This window comes from Chiloscyllium plagiosum, unplaced genomic scaffold (genome assembly GCF_037043375.1).
Source record: "Chiloscyllium plagiosum isolate Xiang-an unplaced genomic scaffold, Cpla_swu_hap1 HiC_scaffold_42, whole genome shotgun sequence".
NCBI lineage: Eukaryota > Metazoa > Chordata > Chondrichthyes > Orectolobiformes > Hemiscylliidae > Chiloscyllium > Chiloscyllium plagiosum.
Genome location: NW_028270180.1, coordinates 65,141,086 through 65,162,386, shown reverse-complemented (window position 1 = coordinate 65,162,386; position 21,301 = coordinate 65,141,086).

Genomic DNA, 21,301 nt, shown 5'->3' with positions numbered 1-21,301 from the left:
AGTCTCCTTTATATTACTGGTTAGCTTACTCCTACATATAATATTCTCCTTCCTTTTTTTCTTACCTTCTGTTGATCGTTGTAAGTTTCCCAATTCTCTAGTTTCCCACTGCCCTTCACCACATTATATGCTTGTCCTTTTGCTTCGATACAATCCCTGACTTCCCTTGTCAGCCCTAGTTGCCTCATCCTCCCTGTACCATGCCTCTATTCCTCAGCATGAATCTCTGCAGTGTCTCCTGAATTAATCTTGGAATCTCCTGCCATTGCTGCACTCCTGCCTTTCCTGCTGGACCCCTCTCCCAGTTAATCCTATACAGCTTCTCCCTTATGCCTCTGTAGTTGCCTTTATTCAGCTGAAATACTCTTAACTCTGATTATATCTTCTCTCTCTCAAATTGCAGAATACATTCAACCATGTTCTGATCACTGCTTCCGAAGTTTCCCTTCACTTTAAGCTCCCTTATCTAGCCTGCGTCATTAGATCCAGTATCATCTGTCCCGAGTGGGCTCTACCACAAGCTTCTGCAAAAAAAAGACATCACATAGACATTCCTGTAATTTCTTTTCTTGCGATCCACTACCAACCTGATTTTCCCAATCTGCCTGCATATCGAAAAGACCCACGATCACTGTATTTTGCCTTTCCTACACATCTTTTCTATCTCCTGGTGTATCTTCTGCCCCAGCTCCTGACTATGTTTTGGAGCCCTGTACAAGACTCCAACTGTGGTTGTCTTACCTTTGTGGTTCCTCAGTTCCACCCACGCAGATTCTGAACTATCTGACCTTACTTCCTTTCTTACTATTGATTTAATTTCATTTCTTACTAATAGTGCATATTCACTCCCTCTGCCCACTTGCCTCTCTTTTCAATAGGAATAATGTCCTTAAATATCCTGATCTCCTTGCAGCCACTTCTCCGTGATGCCCATCACCTCATACCTGCCGATTTCAATCTGTGCCACAAGCTGATTTACCTTATTCCTTGTACAGCATGCATTCAGATATAATATCGTCATGTCCTGGATTAACTGTACCTCCTGTCATGCCATTCATTTGACCAGTTTGCTTGAAGTTTGATTGTTAAACATTTCCAGATGCTCTATCCTATTTGTGTCTGTGCTGGAGATTTTAATAACCTCTCCTGAGTTCTGTACTCTTACCTCCTCTTTTAATTCGGCTTTTCTAATTAAACCCTGTAACTGAAGCCCCACCCCGCACACACACACTCCTAATATATGTTGAAATATATGTTCTACAGTCCCAGTTAGGATTCACTCGGACTCTGGTCCCAGCACGGTTCAGATGATGACTGTCCCAACGGAGCAGGTCTTTTCTTCCTCCGTAATAAAATTGATTTATTCAACACAAAACACAGAGGCAAAATAAACTTTTGTGTACATACCAAAATATGCAAACTACAAAGAGACAAGGTGGTTAAAATACACTTACTATGTGGTGCTATGTAAATTTAAATGTGAATTACAAAACCATGGAAGTCATGTGCAAACTTTGTCAATCATTATTTGACCCGCAGCTGAGATCCTGGTTTCCCGTCTGTCAGTAATCCCCATCACTGAGATTCTCTCGGCCTGTCTCTCACACACTGTCGAGAGGGGTTACAAGTTGATGTTGGCCCAGAATATTTAAATTAATCCACCTTCTCTCGGGAGCCAATCTATTGGTCTATTGGATTCTGATTAGCTGTCAGCAACTCAGCTCTGTGATGTCATTGGCGGTAAATGATCTGGGATGACAGCCAGTATCACAGGGTATGGCACCACACAAAGTGCTTGCAGTCTCTGGGAGTTTGGAAATGAAATTCTGTGTATTTCTCCTCATGCAGCCTCCTGATTACTTCACACTCGTCTGACATCCGTTGCTCTCACTCATTCTGTTGTTCCATTTTCTTGCCACTCTGTTTATTTCACTTCACTTTCTTTCTCTCTGATTATTCCTCTCTCTCCCTCTCAGCCTATCACCGATCATTCTCTTTATTTTCAAGTGGTCAAGTTGGAGAGCTAGTGGACGCATGGTGAGCTGATTGGCCTCCTCTGTGTTGTATTAATTCTGAATTTCACTGACCCAAAATAAACACTTTAGCTGCCTGGAGAGACAAGCTGATTCACTGAAGGACACATCGCACAAATTACCGTTATCTCTTCCTGTTTTCTGACATGCAGGAATCTCGAAATATCTGTCCAAACAAACAAGTGTCCTCACATTAACATCAGCACACTTCAGACTGCCAGGTCCACTGTGTTCAGTACCTCTGCTTGCAGTTGGTCTTAGCTGTACTGATATTAATCTACAACTCCTCCTCAGTCACTGTTCCTGTGGACCTACCGCTGTCGTTCCCCACACCCCTTCCCCCCACCCCCCACCCACCGCCGCCACACACTAGTTTAAACCCTCCTAAGGGACAATGAAAAACCTGCCTGCCAGGAGATTGCTGCCAGTTCAGGTCTGTCCTGTCCTTCTTGAGTCGGTCCTACCCATCCGGGAATCCCAATGATCCACAATTCGGAGATTGCTGCCAGTTCAGGATCATCCCGTCCTTCTTGTTTATATCCTATCGACCCAGGAATCCCAATGATCCACATATCAGAAGTGCTGCCTCCCCTACCAGCTCTTTGGCAGTGTAGTTAATTGTGCTATCTTCCTATTTCTAATCTCACTCACACGTGACATATTCTAATGTCTCCAAAATTCAAATATCCTTTCAGCACAACTCCATCAAGGCATTTTCTTTAAAGTGGATAGACTTGATAATAAAAAAAAGTGTGACGTCAGGAAAATGAGACCACTGAATCAGTCCAATGACCAGAGGTTCTGATATCTATCCCCGCCACCAAGCGTATTTGACAAGGCATACATATTGACCAGGTAAAAACAATGACTGCAGATGCTAGAAACCAGATTCTGGATCAGTGGTGCTGGAAGAGCACAGCAATTCAGGCAGCATCCGAAAAGCTTTGAAATCGACGTTTCGGGCAAAAGTCCCTCATCAGGAATAAAGGCAGAGAGCCTGAAGCGTGGAGAGATAAGCTAGGGGAGGGTGGGGGTGGGGATAGAGTAGCATAGAGTACAATAGGTCAGTGGGGGAGGAGATGAAGGTGATAGGTCAGGGAGGAGAGGGTGGAGTGGATAGGTGGAAAAGGAGCTGGGCAGGTCGGACAAGTCCGGACAAGTCAAGGGGATCATGTTGCTGGAGGTTAGAAACTAGGATGAGGTGGGGGAAGGGGAAATGAGGAAGCTGTTGAAATCCACATTGATGCCCTGGGGTTGAAGTGTTCCGAGGTGGAAGATGAGGCGTTCTTCTTCCATGCGTCTGTGTGATTGCGCCAGGGCTGGGTGTTCGAATCGAATAGGGTCGGGGTAAGAGCCGTCGCTTTAGTAATCCTATGTAGAGACTCATTCTAAGAGAATAAATGAATCAGGAAGAGGTTTCAGTAAATTCTCGCACGGTATTCGAGCAAACCCAAGGGAAAGGATTGCCGTCTGTAGAGTTGTTAAGAGACAGCAGGTTTAAGGTGGTTTTAGACTTGGGACCAAAGACATACCGGGTACGTGATTTCTTGGTTTACAAAAAAAGGGATTGTGGCGGACACGCCTAATGCGAGAGGAGACCGCCAGAGGTAAAAGCAAGTCAAATGTTAAAAAATAACGGTAACGTGAAGAGCTGAACACTTTTCTAATAACGCTGAAAATAGTCTTCAGCAAGACCAAACAAAAAGAGGGTTAACAGAGGACTTGGAATGGCCAATCAATAATGCAAGTATATGTTAAATAATTACGGCCCAGAGTTTGTAAAGTAGTTAGAATTGTGGATCAAGGAATGTGGGTTTAGTAAAAGGCAGTTGGAAGTACTGAGGTCACGGTTGGAGGAGAGAGAGTAGGAGAAACGGAAGGTGAAAATAGAACCTGTAAATTGGAGCGTTTATAAAATGTGGAAGGCTGAGGCCGATATCAGAGAAAATCTCAAGTAAATATCATAACAAATACGCATACAGACGCTACAGCACATGCAGGCATGTGCAGAAAACAACCTAATGAAGTTGAACACTGCCTTAATCTGTTTCAGATCCTGACATTGACGGCTACCCTCCCAGACCAAAAGCCCCCCGTCGAGCTCTGCCTGGTGAAGATCCAAATTTAGCGACAGCCGCTTCAGAATCTGCTGAATCACTGATTGCATACCATACCTCGATCACCCCATGACGAATGATGAGTCAGGCAGTGAGAGTATTGGCGTATGATCATCTTACCAGGTAGTTCTGCACGCACCAATGGTTAAAGTTCCAGGTCCAGAAGCGTGCCCAGTGTTGGTCCACCGACCATGGACCATGAAAGATTTCGGAAATGCCTCTGGGCATTTGCCTGACCCACGCGAAATTGGAGGTCATAAGTTCACCAAAGAAGTGACGAAGTTCTGTACCGAGTTCCATCCCACATTGCATGCGATGAGACCTGTCTTGGGATGAAAGCTGGGTGCTGATGCCACCAAAATCAAGTATAACGAGCCAGCCATAAACGTCCATGGCAGATCAACTGACCCGCAAGTGGAAGAAAACGGAGACATTAATGCTTGTGTTGCAGCGCTGGCAACGGCCTGTAGGGAGGCATTATCAGTGCAAATGGACATGATCATGTCCCACCTCGATATTGAGCTCTGAGATTGCGAAATGTGGACAATATCTTCATTCTAACAATGATGCCTATAAGTCGATGCCTACCTCTATGTTATATGTGGAAGTTACACCAGTTACTTTTTCTGGTAGACACAGGGTCAGCATTTTCAGTCATTAAATCAAGCCAGTTCAGAGAGTCAACGCCATTAAAGTTGAATGGAAGGTTTCTGAACTCAATGGGTGCATCAGCAGTTGTGCTACGAGAGAGATTTATGGCACCGCTGCAGAACAGAATACCCGTTAAAACCTGAGGCTTTAGCAGGAATTACTCCAGTCTTTGAAACCCCCTTTTCAAGCAATAACTCTGTTGTTCCGCGCACCTCAAATGTTCCTAACACCTGTACTATATTAGATCAAATTCCACCGGACAGTAAATGGTTCTTTGCTGTGGATTTAGCAAATGCCTTCTTTATTGTATCAGTACACCCAGATAGTTAATTCTGGTTTGCTTTTTGATTCAAAGAGAAATCATATACCTTCACATGACTTTGTCAAGTTTACTGTGAGTCCCCCACCATTTCCAATGAGGCTCTATGCAGGAGTCTGGAGACTTTTGTTTTAACCCTGGAGTCAGCGCTTCTGCAGTGTGCAGGTTATTGCTTGATAGCAGCATAAACTACACCTACATTGGGGATTCCAAATCCAAACAAGCCTTTTGTACAAACGATAGATGAGAAGCGTGGCTGCATGACATCTGCGCTTTTGCAGGATTATAGGGGAACGATTGAGGCCAGTAGCTCATTTTTCAGCTAAACTAGACCCCGTAGCGGCAGGATTGCCTCAATGCCTGCGAGCCGTGGCCGCAGCTGAAAAGGCTGTTGTAGCGTCCAGGGGCATATTCGGCTATGGTGAATTAATCCTACTGGTCCCACATGCAGTATCCTTACTGCTTTCCGAGCAAAAGACAGCGCACATGTCGGCAGCTCTTTAGCTCAGATACATTACTGTATTATTGGAGACGCCTGACATTACAATAAAGAGATGTAACGTCCTTTACCCTGCTCGACTTTTACCCACAGAAGGAGACGGAGACCCACATGATTGTGTTGCTGTAACAAATGAAATTTGCAGCCCTAGGCAAGACGTGCAGGATTCTCCACGTCAGAATCCGAATATGGAGGTTTTTCTGGAAGGGTCAACATTCAGGAGCAAGGAGGCAGGCCAGAAATATGTTGGATATGCTGTAATGCCTACCCACGAGGTAGTCAAAGTGGGATCATTCCTTTCTCATCATTTGCCTTGACTGAGGCATGCAAATTGGCTGAGAGAAGGACAGTGAATATTTGCACCGACAGCAGATATGCATTCGGGGTTATACATGATTTTGGAACCCTTTAAAAACACAGGGTCTTCTTGACCTCCACCGGAAAGCCCATCACACACCGTGACCTGATTTCTGACCTCCTGGAAGTGGTCCTATTGCCCAAATCAATTTCTGTCTGTAAATTTGAACCCGACACAAAAAAAAAACTATTCTACTTCTTAAGGCAATGCGACGGCAGACTCAGCAGCCGCGAAGTGATCAGTTTGACATGTGTATGACAAATATTTGCACCCCAACAGCAGACGAACGGGAGTTACAGTCACAGGCAACGCTCGAGGAGAACCGTGAGTAGACAAGGCCAGCGTGCAGAAAGGGGAGGGGTGTGTTTTGGCCCTCATTTTAAACCCTGTCTTATTTCCATTCTATGCCAAACTGACACACAGTACGGACCATGTGTTAAAAAGGGGGATGTATGACAGTATTTCGGCACACTGATACACGCAGGGATTTACTCATTAATCCCAGAAATATTATGAACGATGTGTTATCTGTGCTACTAATAATGTGGGGAGGGGATTACAGATGAGACAAGCAGCAAGCCCTCAATCCTAAAGACACTTTGAGCATTTACAGATGGATTTCTTTGAACTAACTCCAAGCGGCGGGAACGTATATTGTCTGATTATCATTTGGTTGGAAGCGTTATCCATGTCAAAACAGGATGCCAGTGCCTAGGTTTTTCTAACTGAAATAATTCCATGATGGGGCATCCCTGAAAGCCTTTGTAGTGACAAATGGACACCATTTATCAGTAATGCCTTGCAGCAGTCCAGTAATTATTTGGGAATAAACATGCGACAACACTGTGCCTACCACCCAGCTTTTTAAACATTCAACCTGGCCTGGCGAGCGATCGAATTCAGCAGAAAAAGCTGAGAAAACATAGAGAGAGTTAGGCCCAAGGCAAGGGGATGAGAAAATAAGAAGTCGAATGTTTCCCAGCCCTTGTCCTTGAGCGTGTGATAGGAAAATCATAAAAGGAATACGTAAATTATGTTCAGGGCCCATACAGAAGGCGTTTTTGCCAAGTGTTTTGGCCCCATGCAGTGGGTAAAAATAAAGCTTTTTCTTTGCTCTTGTTAGCATCTTAGTCCAGTCAGTTTAATTTCCACGTCAGTCAGTGATCCACCTGACTGAGATTCTCTGGACCAGTCTCTCACACAGTAGGGGGTGTTATCATTTCCTGCTGTTCTTGGCATAGTCAATTTTTCTTCTCCATGTATCTTCTCCATGATACTAATCTATTGGCCAAATGGATTTTGTTTAGCTGTCAGTAACCTAGCTCTGGGAAATTATTGGGAATAAGAGATCTGGGATGATAGCCAGTATCAGCACACTTCTCACAGTGTATGACACCCAGACAAAGGGCTTGCAATCCAGAGGTATTTCTAAATAAGACTTCTAACTTCTGTCTGTCCATATCTATCCTCCCTTCATGCTGTCTTCTGATCTATCTAACTTCACCCTCATTTAACCCCTTTTCATCTCCCACTCAGTTTGTCGCTCCCCTTTCTATTCTCTCTCAATTTATCTCTCTTCACTTTCTTTCTCACACAATTTATCTCCACACACTCTCTCTAGCTCCAATTGGGCGGTTGGAAAGCTTGTGATCCCACGATGGGCTGACTGACTCCCATTTGTGCTATGATAATTTCGCGTTTCTCTGACCCACAATAAGTATTTTCGGTGTCTGGACAGACACGTTGGTCCAGTGACAGGTACAGTGCACAATTACCATTATCTCTTCATGTTCTTCTCTGATGTGCAGCTGCCTTGACATGTCTATTCAAACAAAACAGATAGAATCAAATTCGAGCAGTCGGGATGACTTTCATCACCGTGTATTTCAATCAGGATTTAATGAAAGATGAGGTTCCTGAATAACATAACAATGATAGAAAAGTAGAAAAACACATTGAATAGCAGTTGAGTACAACATGTGGTTCCAAGTAGGCCCCATGGTATTATCGCGAGATTATCAATCCAGAAAATCAGCTCCGGTTCTGTGGACCCAAGTCCGAATCCCACCACTGCAGATGGTGGAAATTCAATTCAATAATTTAAAAATATCCCTGGAATTAAGAATCTACCTATGAGAATGAAATCGTTGCCGATTGTCAGAAAAATCCATGTGGTTCACTGATATCCTTCAATGAAGGAATCCTCCATTCCTCACCTGGACTGGCGACCGTTGACTCCAGACCCAAAGCAATGGGATTGACTCTCAATCGCCCCTGAAATGGTTTAGCGAGTCATTCAGATGTGCTACAAAATCTCAAAGAAATTAAAACGGATGGACTGACCTGGACAACGGAAAATTGAACGTTATAAACATCATTGTCGAACCTGCAAAGTCCTCCTTACTAACAAATGATTACTCGTTCCAAAATTCGGAAACCTCTTTAACAGACAAGTCAAATAACAGTCTGACTCAATGAATTTTACCTTACAGATATAACCCAGACAGCACCATCACCATCCCTGGATATGTCCTGTCCCAAAGGCAGGTACGATCCAGCACAGGAGGCAGCTCAGTGTGATACAGTGGGGCGGTAGATGCTCTGGGAGTCCCTGTAACTTGTAACCTCATATACCCAGCATATCACCCACTCAACCATTACCATCAACCAATAGGATTAACCCTGGTTCAAAAGGGAGTGCAGGAGTGCAAGCCTGGGGCAGAACCAGGCATACATTAAAATAAAATGTTAATTTGCTGAAGCTTCCAAAGAGAACCTTTTGCATGCCAAGTAGCATAAAAAGCAAGGAGCAGACAGAGCTAAGCGATCCCAGAACCAACGCATCTAATTTAAGCTCTGTGGTTCTGCCAATCTGATCGTGAATGGCGGTAGACGATGAAAGAACTCACCGGATTAGGAGGCTCCACAAATATCCCCAGCCACAGTGAAGGAAGGGCGCAGCATATCAGTGCAAAATATAAGGCCGAAGCTTTCACAGAATTCTTCAGTCAGAAGTTTCGAGTGGATGATCCATTTCGGTCTCCTCCCGTGGTCCCCATCAATACAGATAGCGGTATTCAGCAAATTCGATTGACTGGTTTCAAGAAACGGTTGAAGGCACTAGATACTGCAAAGGCTATGGGCCCTGACGACATGCTGACAATAGTCCTGAAGACTTGTGCTCCGGAACTTCCCGCTCCCCTAGCCTAGCTGTTCCAGTACGGTTACAAACCAACAATGGGGGAAAAAAACTGCTCAAGTGTGTTCTGTACAGAAAAAGCAGGACAAAGTCAACCCAGCCAAATACCACCTCATCGGTCTACTCCCCATTATCTGTAAAGTGATAGAAGGGGACATCAACAATGCTATCAAGCACCACCTGCTCAGCAATAACCTGCTCAGTGACACACAGTTTGGGTTCCACCAGTGACACTCAGCTGCTGACCTCATTACAGCCTTGGTTCAAACATAGAAAAAGGAGCTGAATTCCAGCCCTTGACATCAAGGCTACATTCTTTCAAACGTTGCTTCACGAAACCCGAGCAAAACAGATAGGAAGTTGGTCATTGTTGTTGGAAGTCAGTCATTTGAGCTCCAGAACATTTCTGCAGTAGTCCCTCAGGATAAAGTGGATGTAGGTTTGCTCGCTGAGCTGCAAGTTTCATTATCAGACATTTCATCACCAGAGAAGACAACACCTTCAGTGACTCTCCAGATGAGACCTAAATCCAAGCATCTTCAGTTGTTTCATCATGCCCTCACGCCATCATCAGGTCAGACGTGTGGATATTCGACAATGACTGTACAATGTGCAGTACCATTCGCAAATGCTCAGATAGAGAAGTAGTCCATGCCAAAATACAACAAGATCTGGACTCTCTCCAGGCTTGGACCGACAAGTGGCAAGTAACATTTGCACCACACAGATGCCAGACAATGACCATCACCAATAATTAACAATATAACAACTTGGTATTTTGCAGCATTACCATCACTAAATTCTCCACTATCAATATCCTGGGGGTTATCATTGATCAGAAACTCAACTGGACTCACCACATAAATATAAGAGCAAATCAGAGGCTAGGAATACTGCGCGAGTAACTCACCTCCTGACTTCCTAAAGCCTGTCGATCATCTAAAAGGCACAAGTCAGGAATGAGATGGAATTCTCCCATTTGCCTGAATGAGTGCAGACCCAACAACATTAAAGAAGCTTGACACCATCCAGGACAAAACAGTCCATTTGATAGGCATTACATCCACAATCATTCACTCCTTCCACCACCGTCGCCCAGTAGCAGAAGTGTGTGCTATCTACAAGACACAATGCAGAAATTCCCCAAAGATCCTCAGACAGCATCTTCCAATTCCATGAATACTTACATCTGGAATGACAAGGCCAGCATATTTATGGGAATGCCACCACCTATACATTCACTTCCGAACCAATCAACATCCTAATGTGGAAATATGTCGCCGTTCCTTCACTGTTACTGGTAGAAACCCTGGAATTCCCTCCTTCATAGCATTGTGGGTCAACACACAGCAGGTGGACTGCAGCGGTTCAAGAAGGCAGCTCAGCACCACTTTCTCAAGGAGGCAACGAGGGACAGACAAGAAATGGTGGGCCCATCCAGCGATGCCCGCAGCCAAAAAAAAATTAAAAATAGTTCCAAGTTGAGCATCTCGATGGAGCAGGTTATCTGATTTGAACACGAACAGGAAAACAGTGTTTCTTATACAGAACATTATAGACGTTTCTGTTATTAGATGGGTGTTCAGTGTTCGATGACATATTGTTGCCATGTGCTGTGAAAAATTGCATTTGTTTGGTCAAATTCAACAACACTGGCATAACAGGATCGATCCTTCGAAAATACCAGACTGAAAATGACTGTCATCGGAGAGACAATGTACTCCCGCCAGATGAGACTCACAGATAGCTGTGTATATTCAATGTTTAATGGACTACTGGCCAACACTGAATCCTCCCATCGACCATCTCAGAGGGGTTACCATTGAACAGAACTTGAAGTCAAATCAACATACAAATACAAGGGTTACAAAAGCTGCTCAGAGACTTACAATTCTGCACTGAATAATCGACCACATGACCATAAGAGCATGAGATATTGATATAGATTGAGGCCATTCAGCCCATTCATTCACTGTGAAACTGTACCATTTTGCCATAGTCTCTATAACTACTAGACATATCTTCTACACACTGACTGTCTCAATCTTTGCAGTAATCAATCAGTTTCTATCAGATGCCTCGCCTCCCATTCTTCTAAATTGCATCGAGTACACACACTGCCGCTCATGACAAGCCACCATCCCCAGGATGGATCACCTCCAACACCAACTGATCTTTCCCCAGAGATAGCGCCCAAAATAGCTCCCAATATTCCAAATGCCGACTGACCATTGCCCATTTCATTCTCATCGGTATGCCTCCTCTCTTGTATTCTAGGTTCCATGAAATGAATGCTAACATTGCAACTGCTTTCTTAACTGCCAAATGAACCTGCACAATAACCAGAACAGAGGGCGAGTGCTTCAAAATCCTTTTTATGCTTCAGATTTAATGGATCCTATTAGAACATAGTGTCTGTCTCTAGTTCGCCTCCCAAAGTGCATAATCTCACACGTTCCCATATTGTATTCCATCAGCCACTGTCCAAGCTTTCCTGCAGCCTCCCCACTTCATGAATATTGCCTTCCCATCCAAACATCACTGTATCTTCTCCAAGCTTAGCAAAAACGCCCTCAGATCCTTTGTTCAGGTGGTTCATGTAAATGGCACTTCCTGACTCCCTAAGGACTGTCCACCACTGAAAAGGCACAGCACTCAAGGTGGTTGACTCCATTCAGGTTCAAGCAGTGAGTTGACTGGAATTATACCTGTAATATCTTCACTCCCTGCACCACTGACACCAAGTAGGAGCACACCCTGTCCCCGATGTGTTGTGAATTTACCCCGTTATGGTGACAAAGGACTTGATGGCGCACAATCCCAATTTAATGATGTCACTCTGTCTCAACACTAACTGTGTGCTGCTCACAACAACCAATGTCGCTGTGTGTTGATGATGACGGAGGGATGTGGTGGAGGGAATGTCTATGATGAATGACTGTATGACTGCCAGCGTGAAATCTGCCCCGACAGCCTTGGATGTACCTGTGCTCGCTGTCACACTGCAGGCATGATCAGTCTTCCTGCAGGTCAAGTCAAGGAAAGCAACAGGATTGGAGATAGTTTCTATAGATTAGATTAGATTACTTTACAGTGTGGAAACAGGCCCTTCGGCCCAACAAGTCCACACCGATCCGGCGAAGCGTAACCCACCCATATCCCTACATTTACCCCTTACCTAACACTACGGGCAATTTAGCATGGCCAATTCACCTGACCTGCACATCTTTGGACTGTGGGAGGAAACCGGAGCACCCGGAGGAAACCCACGCAGACACGGGGAGAACGTGCAAACTCCACACAGTCAGTCGCCTGAGGCGGGAATTGAACCCGGGTCTCTGGCGCTGCGAGGCAGCAGTGCTAACCACCGTGCCACCGTGCCGCCCACCGTTTCCGGCTGAGCACTCAGATCCTGTGAGGACCAACTGGCACAGGTATTCACAAACATCTTCAGCCTCTCCCTCCTGAAGCTGAAGTCCCAATCCACTTCAAGAAGCCCACCATGATACTTGTAAGTGAGAAAGCACATGCAACGTTCCTTAATGACTACCGCCCAGTGGCTCTGACCTCAATAAACATGAAGTGCTTTGAGACGCTGGTTGTGGCCCACATCACCTCCAGTCTCCCAGCCTGACCTGCTGCCTATAATGTGCCGGGTCCACAACGGATGCCATATACCGAGTCCTGCCCTCATCACTGGGACATCTGGACAACTAGGATACCTACACCAGACCCCTGGTCATTGACTACAGCTCCACCTTCAACATCATTATCCCCTCCAGATTTATCTCAATACTCCGTGACCTTGATCATGGCTCCACCCTCTGCAACTGGATCCCCCGGTTTCTGACACACAGACCACAATCTGTGAAGATAGGTATCTGCACATTCTCCACAACAAAACACAACGCTGGAACTCCCAGAGAATGTGTTCTCAGCCCCCTCTTGTACTCCCTGTGCACCCACAGCAGTATCCTCAGCCCCCTACTGAACTCCCTGCATTCCCACGGCTATGCCCTCAACCACCTACTGTACTCCCTGTATACCCACAGCTGTGCCTCAGCCCCCTACTGTACTTCTTGTACACCCATGACTGTGCCCTCAGACTCCTACTGTACTTCCTGTACACCCAAGGCTGTATCCTCAGCCCCGTACAGTACTCCCTGCATACCCATGGCTCTGTCCTCAGCCCCCTACTGTACTCCCTGTTTACATGCAGCTACGCCCTCAGGCCCATACCAACTCCCTGCACACGCACGGTTGGCTCTCAGCCTCCTACTGTACTCCCTGTATACCCATGGCTGTGCCCTCAGCCCCCTACTGTACTCCCTGTGCACACACGGATGTGCCCTCAGCCCCCTACTGTACTCCCTGTACAACCACGGCTGTTTCCTCAATTCCCTACTATACTCCCTGTACTCCCATGGTTGTGACCTCAGCCCACTACTCTACTCCCATGGCTGTGTCCTCAGCCCCCTACTGTACTCCCTGTACACCCACGGCTGTTTCCTCAGTTCCCTACTGTACTCCCTGTACTCCCATGGCTGTGTCCTCAAGCCCCTCCTGTACTCCCTGGACACCCACGGCTGTGTCCTCAACCCCCTACTGTACTTCCCGTACACCTACAGCTGATCCCTCAGCTCCCTACTGTACACCCCATACACCAACGGTGTACCCTCAGCTTTGTACTATACTCCCCGTACACCCACGTCTGTGTCCACAGCCCCCACTGTACTCCCTGTACACCCACAGCTGTGCCATCAGCCCCCTACCGTACTCCATGTACATCCACATCTGGGCATTCAGCCCACTATTGTACTCCCTGTACACCCACGGCTATGCCCTAAGCCCCCTACTGTACCCCGTGTACTCCCATGGTTGTGTCCTCAGTCCCCTACTGTACTCCCTGTACTCCCATGGCTGTGTCCTCAGCCCCCTCCAGAACTCGCTGTACACACACGGCTGTGTTGTCAAATTCCAGCCACAAGTTCGCTGATGACATCACAAAATAAGGACGGATATCAAACTACAATCAGTCAGAATACTAAAAGGAGATTGAGAACTTGGTGGCATGGTGTAATGGTAATAACGCTCTCAAATTCGGCAATAGTAAGGAACTGATAATTGACTTCAGAAAGAAAGGAGAGGAACACGCCGTCATCTACATCAATGGGTGTGGAAGTGCAGAGCATCAACTCCCTCGGAGTGACAATAACTGACAACCTCCCCTGGTCTTCTTGCATAGGTGTGACCGTAAAGAAGATTCAACAACGCCGCTCCTTCCTCAGGTGGCTCAGGAAATTCAGCATGTACTACTTCTACAGATGCACCATTGTGAGTGTACTGTCCGGGTGCGTAACAGCTTCACACATCAATGCTCTGCCCAGGACCATAGGAAACTTCAGAAGGTTGTGTTCACAGCCCAGACTATGACGGACTCCAATCTCCCAACATTGACTGTATTTACACGGCTTGTTGCCGCAGAAAGACTGCCAAAATCTATCCCAGGTTACTGAGGGAAGGGAGAGAGGAAATAGCTGGGGCCTTAACAGATATCTTTGTAGCATCCGTGAACACAACTGAGGTCCCGGAGGACTGGAACGTTGCTAATCCCCTTGTTTGAAAAGGGTAGCATTAATAATCCAATTAATTATAGACCAGTGAGCCTGTCATCAGGGGTACGGAAGCTGCGAGAGAAGATACTGAGGGATAGGATCTATTCTCATTTGGATGGAAATGGTCTTATCAGTGAGAGGCAACATGGTTTTGTGCAGGGAAAACCATGTCTTACCAACTTAATAGAAGTCTTTGTGGAAGTGACAAAGTTGATTGATGAGGGTGGGGCTGTACATGTCATGTACATGGACTTTAGGAAGGCATTTGATAAGTTTTTCCATGGTCGGGTTATGGAGAACGTGAACTGATGTAGTGTTCAGGGTGTGCTGGCTACAAGGATAAAGAACTGGCTGGGCAATCTCCCACAACCTCTTCCATCAGGCTAAAAGATATAGAAGCTTGAAAACATAGATCAGCTGCTTCAGTAACAGCTTCTTCCTGGCTGTTATTAGATTGATGAATGGACTCTCTAATATCAGATAATGCTGATCTTGTACATGTTGATCTTGCCTAGCGCACACCATGTGCACCGCAACCTATTTGCCTCTCAGATATGTTTTACAGCCATCGTTCTGTACATCCTTGTTTAGTATGATCTGCCTGAACACCTTAGTACAGATCAAAGTAAATCCTGACCTCCCTCCTTCCAGCTCCCACCAGTGCTCACTCCCAGGTCTCTCCGGTCCTCATCCACAGTTTCTTCCATTCCCCACAGCTCCCCGTGACTCTATCCCCAGCTCCCCGTATACTTTGTCTCTCACTGTTTCTCTCACACTCTCTCTTTCCTTGTGTTTTACTTTTCCCTGTCTTCTGTTTCTTCCCATGACATTATCTCCCTTGCTCCCTGCCCGTGTGACTCTTTGTTACCTTGTTTTTTTCCGATCTCTCTTTGCCAGATTGTCCATCAGTTTCCCTCGCTGTGTTCTCTCTCTCCTTCCCTTCGTGTCTGTCTCTTTCTCCAGCATTGTGATGTTGTTGGCTTCTCTATTAGTTTGACGCAGGTGATAGCTCATTGGTTCAATGTTGGCAGTTCAATTAACTCAACTGAGTTTTGGAATCGTGGACATAATGTAAGTTTATCGGTTACATTTAAATTGTTGTCAAAACAGCAACCAGAACGTGGGTATCCATTTAACAGCCAATTGTTCCATCTAACTATTTTGGAACCGCCCGTCTGCCAGTGCTCAGTATACGGGCAACTCAAAGCTTTCTATTCACGTGCATAATGGACTTACATGGTAACTGCTCTGCCCAAGACCATAAGAAACTACAGACGGTTGTGTGAACAGCCCAGACCATCACGGAAGACAACCGTCCATCCATTTGTACTTGTCATTGTCGCAGAAAGGCTGGCAACATCAAAGTTCTCTCCCAAACCGGTAATGATCTCCTACAACCTCTTCCAACAGGGAGGAGACACAGAGGCTTCGAAACATGAACCAGGATACTCAGGAGAACTTCCTTCCCAACCATTATTCGACTGACGAATTGACATCTCTAACTTTTCATATAATATTAATCTTGCTAAATTAGATCTTGCTTTGCCCACTTCCTGTGAAGCTGTAACCTTGTATGCCTCGCTCTGTCTAAGTACCCTATGATCTCTGTTTTCTTGTATACCACCATGTGCCTGCACTCTTCGCAAAACAATCCTTTCCATTGTACATTTGACTACATTAAATCCAATCAAATCAGATCAAACACGTGGACTACAGTGGCTCAACGGCTTATTAAGGGCAACTGGTAAAGTGAACTAACGCTGGCTTAGTCGGTGATACCCATATTCCATTAATGAATATAAGAAGATGACCACAATCTGGGAAGACAGGGGTATCAAATCGATTTAAACATTATCTTAGATTAATACAAGTTTCCCCCCTATCTGTAAGTAGAGTGTTCCTATGATATGATGTAAAGAGCAGTAGCACTAATTTGTATGGGAAAAAATTCGCCTTTCTTCGTAAAAGTGAAAATCCTCTTCGGATTTCTTTTGGTTAGCGAAAACAGGTCCTAATGTAGGTCATTCGGAAAGGGAAGTGTTGAAAAGCGCACTTTTGAAAAGCGGGCGATATCTGTATCTAAGTGAGCACGATATTCAGGAAGATGGGATAAGCGAAAAATAAATGAGACGAATCTTACATATTATTTCCAGCCCAGCTGATCATCATTCTCTTTGTTTGCTCTTTTTGCTTCTGCATCTCTTTCTGTATTGATTCCTTCTCCCCTTCAAAGCAGACTTCCCTGTCAAAGGTATTAATCACATTCCTTTCCAGCTGCCTTTCAGTTCAGAAAAGATCCCCAGCAATTTCTGTTCGTTTCTTTGCATTTCTTTCCATTATTTCAGATTTTCAGCACTTTCCTTTATTTGATTTCACCTTCAATTTTGTTATTTCGTGGGATGTTGGCATCTCTGCCAAGGGCAGCATTTGGTTACCATCACCAATTGCCCTGATTCTGAGGCCATTCGACAAGCCAATATAATGTCAAGCACATTATCATGGGTCTGAAGTTTCACTTAACCCACACCGGGTAATAACATTATATTTCTTTACCGAAGGTGATCAATGAAACAGGAAGGTTTTCAGATTAAATATTTGCGAAATGTAACACCTCCAGCAGGGGAAAGTGAAGTGGACCTGTGGTGGGGAGTGGGGGAGGTGGGAGAGGTGTTGGGAGTGAATGAAGAGTGGACCAGGGTGTCCTGGAGGAAATGGCCCTTCAGAAGGCAGAAAAGAGAGAGGACAAAATATGTGTCTGGTGGTGGCATCTCGCTGGAGGTGGGGGAAATGCGGACTGATGATCCTCTGCATGTGAATGCCGGTGGGATGGTAGGTAAGAACAAGGGGAACTCTAACGCTGTTGCAGGAGGGAAGAAAGAGGCTGAGGGTAGAAGTGTAGGAGATGGGTTGGAACTGGTTGAGGGCCATGTCGATAACAGTGCTGGGAATTCTCGGGTGAGGAATAAGGTGGACATTTCAGAGGCCATATTTTTGTAGACGACATCATCAGAAGCAATGCGGTGGAGATGGGGGAACTGGGAGAATGAAATGAAGTCTTTGCAGGAAACAGGGTGTGAGGATGTATACTCCAGGTAGCTGTGGGACTTCCTGGGTTAATACTGAATATCAGTGACCGGTCTATCCCCAGAAATAGAAGCATAGATGTCGAGGAAAGGAAGCGAGGAGTCAGAGGTAGACCAGGTGAAAGTGAGGGAGGGTTGAAAATTGGAAACGATAAACTTTTCCAATTCTGGACAAGAGAGAGGAGCAGCAGCTGTTAAAATCTACGTATCGGATAAAGAGTTGTGGATGGGGGATGGAATAGAACCGGAACAAGGAATGGTCTACGTACCCCATGAAGGAACAGGTATAACTTGGGCCCAGGTGTGCATGGCAGGAGCAGGCTGAAGCAATGGGTCTGCCCAGGCAGTTCTGTTTGTGGATTTTCAGGAGGAGATAAAAGAGAACTCTGCTATCAGAGGACCATCAGCTGTGGGACTGTTAGGTGAGGGTGAGTGTGTGTGTGCTTGCCGGGGGGGGCGGGGGGGGGGCGAGTGCGTGGGAACCTTCAGATGAAATGTGGTCAGATTTAGTTAATAAAATAACCTGATGTGCCATTTTAGGGTTATGGACAAGCAGTTGATATGCGGAGGTATCTGAAAGCTGGTACTCAGCCTCTGAAATGTAGAGGTCAGTCCACCAGACTCCAGCAGCACCACCCTTATCGGCACAGGCTGAGGAACATAGTCAGGGCTGGATCGAAGCATACAGCGTGCAGTCTGTTCAGAGGGTGATAGGTTGGATAGGTGAGGGGGATACAGAGAATTTAAGACAACCAAACTCACATGGAGCATTCTCAATGAACAGATTGAGTTCAAGTAAACGCCAGAGTAATGGGTCCAGGTGAAGGGAGAGTGTTGGTGTTGGGCGAAGGGTCTATGGGATGGGGAGTGCACTCTTGCACAAAGAAATGGACACCGAGGAGAAGACGGTGGAAGAGGATTTCAACATTATGTCATGCCTGAAATTCATTAAAGTGGGGGCACAGAGGGATAAAGATGAGACCTTTTCTGAGTACAGAACATTCAGCATTAGAGCGTGGACGGTTAGGAGGGATAGTGAATACACGACAGGAGGTGGGCTTGTGGGAGGGGATGGATTCCATCTTTTTGGCATCTTTTATCTGGTGAGCATGGCGAATGAGCTGGAGAAGTAAGTAGAATTGGGGAATAGTGCTGACTTGAGCCAATGTGATGTGATGCTGTTGAACAGATAAAATGTTGATCTCAGTGACAACGACACCGCACGACCAGACCTCAGAAAGTAAATGATTGAAAATAATCGGAATCATTATCTTATTGTAATGCTCTGATTTCATTGGGGTGACACTCATCCAGCAAGGTCTTACGTTTCTGAGATGGTAGACCAAACTGTGAAAATAGAATGTATCTTGATGTTATTAATAAGACGACTCCATCCATGGTTTTGGAAGGCACTAGCAAAGGCAGAGTTTATTTGTAATTCCCAATAGCTCTAGGGAAGGTTTCATTATTCATTCAGGAAATTACCAGCACAGAATTTCCTCTGATTCCCGTTGACCGCAGTTGCCTGAGGGTCAATATGATACGTGAGTCAAATACTACTTTAATGGCAAGGGAAGTTATTCTGATTTCACCTCAACTGACATTGGAAAATCAGTTAAAATTCTACAGAGAAAAAGGGTAGAACACGGCATATTTGAACAATGTGGCCACTGTCCTCGCAACGTTTAAGGACAAACAGCTGCTTGGATTTCTGATTCTGAGGAGAGGTTTGTTCTATTTGGGATGAGGCTGTTTGGTTAAGCGCTGTGACAGAGAGACAGAAAAATGTTCCACGCTCTGTGGGGAAAAAACACCCTATTCACGGTGCTTTGGACAATGACAGACATACACTATTGTCTGTTCCTATTGGTCATTGATCATCCCAATATCATCATTCACTGATGACCAATAGCAGCACAGAAGCCAGCAGCTCCCAGCCCCCCAGTGGAAAGCAAAAAGGGTAAGGGATGACCAGTGGAAGTGGGAGTAACTAAGGAACTGGTGTAACTTACAGTGGAAGTGGCAGTAGAAGGGTGTGAAGAGATATCATCAGTGGAAGAGTATGTGGCAGCAGAAGGGGTAATGCAAGGGAAGTAGGAGTGTAAAGAGAGAGTAGGAAAGGGAGGAAGAATGGCTAATGAAGTTTGAGTGACTGGGAAAAGATTGTTTTTGGAAAGGTGAGGTTGGGTGAAAACCACCACTGTTCAGGAAAATTGGAAATGATTCGATTGAAAATTAAGATTTGATGCCCTTCTTTTTCTATCATTTTATTCTTTATCAGATTGTACATTCACTCTGTAGTTTTGTATCTCCATCAAACGCATGTGACTTATTTTTTCTCCCAGGTGTTGTGTCTCAACATTTCTGAATTTTTTAACAGTATGTATTTGCTCCCAATTCAAGGTAGACATGAGAATATGATTTAATATCCTGTAGTCCATAACATAGAATTTAATTGAATATTTATCCTCATGACTTGAGATGGTTCAAGCAATGAGTCTGTGTCCATCCTGCAGATTAAAAATGTCTTCAGTTCTGACTATTGTTACAAAGCACAGTGCCACACAAAAGGCTAATGTTCCAATGCAAGTTGCCAAACCGTAGTTCATCCTAAATTAGTTACAAGCTTTATGAATATGACATGCTGAGGGACAGAGTGTAAAAGGTGAATTTAATTTTGTGTCGAAAATGGTATTTGCAGCACACTCATAATAGGTGGTAACTACATCAATCTGTAAATTCCCCAAAATAAGAACAACAAGAGACTGGAATTCTTAATTATGCTTATGTGAATAACATGTGGAGAACAGGAAGGAAATCAAGGTGTGTTTGTGATATTCATAAATAATGATGGTGAGAATGTGGAAGATGGATGGCAGTGGAATGGTAACTAATGTTGGGGATGACACAAAGATTAGCTGGGTGCTTCACAGTGAGGAGGAAAGGGTTAGGCTACAGGACGATATAAACAAATGTTTTCTATATTCAGATTAATGGCCGATGAAATTTAACACTGATAAATGTGAGATGATTCATATCTGAATTAACAAGAAAAGTGAGTACTCAAATTTTGAAGGGCGAGGGTTAAACTTGCTCCTTTTTTCTTTGCAGCAGGGAAGGTTGAGGAGGGAACCTGGTACAGGTGTACAAGAGCATAAGGGGTATGGAGAGGATGAACAGACAGCAGCTGTTTCCTTTACTCGAAGGATCAAAAACAAAGGGCAACATACTTAAAGTGAAAGGCAGGGGATTGAGAGAGGATTTGTGGAGTCTGTATTGAACTGAGCGGGTGGCACAAACATAGAATATAAAATATATAATATGTGTGGAAACAGGCCCTTCGGTCCAACAAATCCACACTGACCCTCCAAAGAGTAACCAACCAAACACGTCTCCCCGTGTTTGCCCCTGACTAATGCACCTAACC